Here is a 6,039-nt window from a genome sequence, read left to right as displayed (position 1 = left end):
GGGGGGTTGCAGGAAGGTGTAAAAAAAATAGTGTAAGGGAGGGGGGGCCCAAAAAGTCCCCAACAAAGTGCAAGATTATATAATTTGAACAGCCCCAAAACCACGCTGGTCACACCTGCCCAACGTCAGCGAGAGTTTTTAAGGACCTGACCCATGTGTCAGGGGACAAACTGTTTTTGTACACCATGCAACCTCAATGCATTTTTTTTTTTTTGGGTAAACATTCACATTTAACTTTTGATTTTGATCTAACAAAACTCATATTGGTTACTTTTGATTGCAATGAGCATAGCAACAATGTATCCCAATAGTTCCGTGGCATTGTTTAAGCTATACACGTCTTGCAACTTTTCTCGCAACTTTTTGTTAATTTTTCTTGCAACTTTTGCTATTTTCCAATGCAACTTTCTCTGAGGACAGATAATGTAATGTATGTACTTAGATTCTTCACCTGAAAATAACAAATCAACGTGGTGTCAACAAATGAGAAAGAGACAAAGTGAAGCGGAAGTTAAAATAATCTTTCTCCTTTCTAAAAGTAAAGAGGTTCTGACCCTTTTTTTCGATGTCTATTCCCCAGGATTTTTTTGTCACCTCTTTTATTCCTCGGCGGTGGTTTTTGTTTGTTTGTTTGTTAGTTTTTTTGTTGCTGAAAAACGCAAAAATCGCGGCCGCGACAAACGCAGATGCTAGACTTCGTTTTAAAAAAATAAATTTGATGGTTTTCCATCGAACTTTACCACACTAAGCCTAATTGTGCAGTAATTTCCTGGCTTTAGACCAATGGGGGGGCATGCCCGTGCCCCCAGAAATGGAAAAAAAATCGAGGGGGGGTTAGACCCATAATTTGATGTTTTGGAGTTGGGTTTGAAAATAATTGATTTGCGACAGTTTTAGTGGCTATATATGTGTGATCTGCAGCAAAAAATAACCCAGCTTGACCCACCAAAGCAGTGCATCTGAGTGAAAGCAAAAAAAATTACCGTTCAACCTATTGCTCTTTCTATCTCTCTTTAAACACAGACTTGTTGCAACCAGTAGTGAGTAATGTCCCACTTCTGAGAACACACCGCGCAGAGTCGGCTCATCATAAGACTTTATGCAGTTGCGGGGTGCCGTAAAAACTCTACTAAACTAACTAAGAGTCTGCTCACTTGGAGGCTGAACTTTGATAAAGAAGGGATGGGCATCATGGGCTTTTCAAATCAAAGGAGGAGAATATTACACAATCTTAACAGGATGAAAGTTAAAGGCCAATTAATGTACACATGCAACTTATAAGTCTTGAAGCCCCAAATTACTGGTTCCTCCGCCATAATTTGATGCTTTGCAAATCAGTTAGGTTTGAGATTTTTTATTTTTGTGAAAGCAATTAATTTGCAATGGTTTTAGAGGCCATATATATGCTTTTGTGTTCTGCAGTAGCCGAAAACACAACAGTTTAGCCTTGGCCCCCAAGAGCATCTCTGGGTACCGGTAGGTGTAAAAGTAACATTTTACAGATGACTTAATATGTAGGCCTACACACAGATGAGGGAAAATTATAATGTGGCGTTGGTGTCAGATAAAAGCTAAAATCGAAGAAAATGTACCAGAGCCTGTTTAGCAGTGCCCTTCATTTTTTTTGCATGGGCTTTTTGATTCTGCTGGTTATCCAACTTTTAAATTAGACTTCCACGCAAAATGCAAACATCTGAGAAGATTAATACCAGAGCAATAAATCTTTACTTCCGCACTGGCACACAAGTAGCACTGTTTTTGGGGATAGACTGTCGTACTTCTTGCTGCAAAACATAGAGGCTATGGCCTCCCTGAAACCCCCGATTGGTCTAAAGCCTGGAAATTACTATGAAAGTAGGCTTAGAGTGATAAAGTTCGCTTAAAATCATCAAATGTTTCAAAAACAATTAAATTGTGACGAAACTTAAGTCGATATTTGTGTTCAGCGCATCAATAGAGCAGAGATGTAGATTATGATCTGGTAGAAAATGGTCTACTCTAGTCGAAGTGTGAGATGAGACGGAAAGTCAAAGAATACCGAGATCACTATACTACTCAGTGTACTTTTACATCCAAATCCAGCAAAAAATGTGAATAAAAACATGTGCTCGTCTGGAAGAGCGCCGTACGTTGTGTAACAACACTGTAACATGTGTAAGTTTTACATGATGACGATCACATTTAAATTACTCAAACTACAGACTAACAATATACAGTGTCCTTATATTCGGATCCCGCAGGTGTGATTAAAATCAGATTGTTATTTAGACACCCCTTAACTTTCCCGCTACAGTATTTTTAGACCCCCGCTGTCCGGGTTCTAATTGGAGCCCGTCACCCCTCCTAGCTCAGCGCACATGTGCCGAGCATCTCCCATGTGCGTGCGTCAGTTTGCTTGAGTTTGTGGCCTACTTGTAGAACCGCCTGCGTTGGTTCATAGCGGGGCCCTCATGGCCAAGAGGTTAAGGTGTCGGCTCCTCATTCAAAGGTCCCGTTCGCATCCAGGTAGCCACTGAAAAATTTTCTTCTTTAAAATTGTCTCCTTTCACCTCCTTTCCTGCTCTCTAGCAATGTTCTGTCGTCTGCTTTCGTCTCCTTTTTCTGCCCCCACCCCCTCATCTCTTTTGCCCCCTCCTCTGGGCTCCTGACTCTTTCTGCAGCCTTTCTACTTCTACTCCTTGGCTCCTTCTTACTGCTGTCTGTCAGCCACACCCCTGATCGTCTGGAAGGAAAGATCTACAATTAGCCTTCTCGGACAAGGGCGAAAAATCTCAGGGCTCGTGTGCAAGTTGTGCACGTTTAACCTTAAGATCCCTTCGTGGTCTAGAATCGATAAGAGTAGGCGTCGGCCGCCACCCAGGCAAAACTCAAAATCTATTACAAACTGAAAAGTTAAATGTCCTGCGCGCTCATATGACTTTACTGCAGTTTCGAGCACTGTAAAACACTTACACCCCCCCCCCCCCAAATAAAAAAAATAATAACTGAGGTGTACGTCTCATTCAAAACATGCCAAGTTGGTAGCTCTAGATGTTTGTACAATGAAATTATAACAAATTGACCCACTAAGACACAAGGAGCTCAGTTGATAAGACTCGCATCTCGGCCCAGGCGCAGAACAGGAGTTTTAAAGTCAAGGTTCTGTGTGTACTTTTTTTTTCCGTTTGTTTTGTCTGCTGAACACAAATTTGACTCCATTTACGGGGCAAATCCCTGCTAACCACATTCAGGATGCAGTGAACGTAGTAGCCTGCAACTACATTCTAGGGCGCCGTGAACGTAAAGGGGGCCCTCATGGCATAGAGATTAAAGTGTACGCAGTACGCCTCTCATTCAAAAGGTCCTGGGTTCAAATCCGGGCAGCGACGGAAAAATTTTCTTCTCCAAAATATTGTCTCCTTTCACCTTTTTTCCTGCTCTCTAGCAGCAATGTTTTGTCAAAAGTTTTCGTCTCCACTTTCTGCCCCCACCCCTCTACTCCTCTGCCCCCTCCTCTGGGCTCCTGACACTGACTCTCTCTGCAGCCTTTCTACTGCTACTCCTTGGCTCCTTCTTACCTACTGCTGTCTTTCAGCCACACCCCTGATCTTATGGTAGGAAGGATACAGTCCACACACCCCCTGATAGATGGGGGGTACGAGGGGGGGCTTGTCCCCCCTTTTAGTGGGGGGTTTCAGGGGGATTGCCCCCCAGGCAAAAATAATTAAAAGAACAAACAAACCACACAATCTTCACGTTTACATCGCAAATTATCAATTGGAACGGGAAGGCAATTTCCAAACAGCGCCCCTAGATCTAGACATCTAGATCTACCTCTAGCCTTCTCGGACAAGGGCGAAAAGAAAAATCTTGGAGGTCCTGTGTGCAGTAGCACACACGGTAAAATTGAAGATTAGCAGACCACCTGCCGGAACTAGGCCTAGCTAGATCTAGATCTAGATCTCTAGATCTAGATATCTAGATCTATTATTTTTGTGACTTTAGCTTTAGTCCCTGCACTCCTCTCCTCTTTTGTTGGCATTTTATTTCCGTATTATTTAGATCTACCCCCCCCCCCTCTTTAAAAGTCAATAGATCTAGATTCTAGATTCAGTCTAAGTCTAAGCCAATAAATAAGTGTTCTTACAGCAGTAACTTAACACTCACACTATACTATAAATCTAGATAGATCTCTAGATCTAGAATCTAGATCTAGATTCTAGACCAGATCCAGTGGTGATCTGCTAATGTTCAAAGAGGCCTAAAAATTTCCTACCAACGGAAAGGGTTTCATTAGCCTTAAGCCTTAAGTACTTAAAGATAATGAAAGTATCAATGACAACGATCAATCAATGTTGTCACTTTCAACTTTGTGTCTACGCGACAAATCAACTCGAATTCAAAATGGTGGTCGACCGGAGACGTACGTCAATGATCAATGAATAGTGTTAAAAACCACTCTTAAGGTCTAATTCAGTAAATATTCTGATATCGAGTGACTTAATTAAAAGCAATCCATTGTTTACCTGAAGTTGTCACAGTCCAAATCGAAAGTTACACTTTGTCCATCACCATTTCCAGGATTTTGCTGAGCACTACTTGTACAGAATGGCAAGTTGACGACCTTTCAAAGAAAGTCTTGCCGCACAACTAGGACCAGCATGACGCAGAAATCAGGCAGGGTTGCCAGGTATTTGCTAGCTCAATATGAGTGGAGATTCCGTGCATGAATATAATCATTGATTGTGCCCATATTTCTATCACTACTCTTTCAGACTTCAGAATTGTAGCAGAAATAGAAAAAAAAATAAAGATCGAGAAAGTTAGATTACAATTTATTAACATAAATGAAGCAAAATTTCTCCTAGTAAACAGATTTGGCTCACTAAAGCCAAAGCGGCTCATTGATCTGGTCATGCGCAGAGAGTTTCAAGTTTTTTCGACTGAATCTTCCTTGTCATTTTTGAAATACAAATGGGGTTGCCTGTGGCCTATTGCCAGTGACTTATTGCCAAACGACCATATAGAACTATAATATATTATGTGTACAGAATACACAATTTTTCGAAAAAGATACATTAGCATTACGAACATTTTCGTCTTAGATCTAGTTCTCTCAAAAATTCTCAAAGGGAGTGGATTGCACTCGTTAGTGCAATATCATTAAAAGCTAATAAAGCTAATATTATTTTAACTTGCAGAAAAAAATAATAATTCCGCGCGTTAAAGTTTCAAAGCCAATTTGCTAATTGAACATTGATAAGTCAGGTACACTTCCACTGGGCCAGATTCTTTCTAGTCTCGGTCTATGAAAGTCCCGTAGGCCCAGCCAAAGCTTTGTCGCAGTTTTGCAAGCTCGGTGACTCGGTCGGTTCGCAGTTCGCCTCTCTCATCAAGGGCCAGGCCATAAACCTATAGGCCTATTAATAATATTATTATGTCTAACACACCCTTACCGAGAGTTCTTTCAGGCTCCCACGCAAGAACAAAACATACACATAATTTGTTTTTATAGTCCATAATAAAGGTAAATCAGATTGGGGGTTGTATCAATTCCAATCATCTCTAGATCTAGTTACGTTTGTTATTTTAGCTTTAGGACTTTAGGTTCGTTTGGTAATTGATGAAAAGGGGGAAATGTTTGGCAATCGCCATGACCTGTTGGGTGACTAACTCTTTGAGGACGTAGCGGGCACGATGTCCTATCAGCAGCAAACCAAAAGGAAATGTCTCGGTACATTTCGAACCATCACACAAACAGGACCCACAAGTGTAGGGCCTACATATTTCAATTTCAGAGTGTGCACGTCGTTGCATGCCTTTTAAAATTTCAGATTAAAAAAATGAAAACGAAAAATCTATTCAAATGATGAAGTTATATTTCAAAACAGCGTATCTTTGAGCGTTGTAGAATAACCAAAATGCGCGGCCTCAATGAGTTAAAAATATGATAGTAGGCCTTGCCTTTATTTATTTAATTGTGGGGGGTGACAGTGTAGTCTAGGTAGGCCCTATATTATATTACTCTCTCTCTCTCTCTCTCTCTCTCTCTCTCTCTCT

At 41.1% G+C, this 6,039-nt stretch overlaps 1 protein-coding gene across 1 annotated transcript in view; it reads right to left on the bottom strand.

Moving 5' to 3' along the window:
• Positions 1-4,725, bottom strand: part of LOC101856380 (zinc finger protein 64) — a 10,643-nt gene extending 5,918 nt beyond the window's left edge. Inside the window, exon 1 of the mRNA XM_005108776.3 lies at positions 4,506-4,725. The gene's annotated coding sequence lies outside the window, so the exon portion shown is untranslated. The remainder of the gene's footprint in view (positions 1-4,505) is intronic.
• Between the last annotated feature and the right edge of the window lie 1,314 nt (positions 4,726-6,039).

The sequence above is a fragment of the Aplysia californica genome, unplaced genomic scaffold, assembly GCF_000002075.1.
Source record: "Aplysia californica isolate F4 #8 unplaced genomic scaffold, AplCal3.0 scaffold00719, whole genome shotgun sequence".
Lineage (NCBI taxonomy): Eukaryota > Metazoa > Mollusca > Gastropoda > Aplysiida > Aplysiidae > Aplysia > Aplysia californica.
Note: the sequence above shows the minus strand (reverse complement) of the source record. Positions and strands in the feature narration are given on the sequence as shown.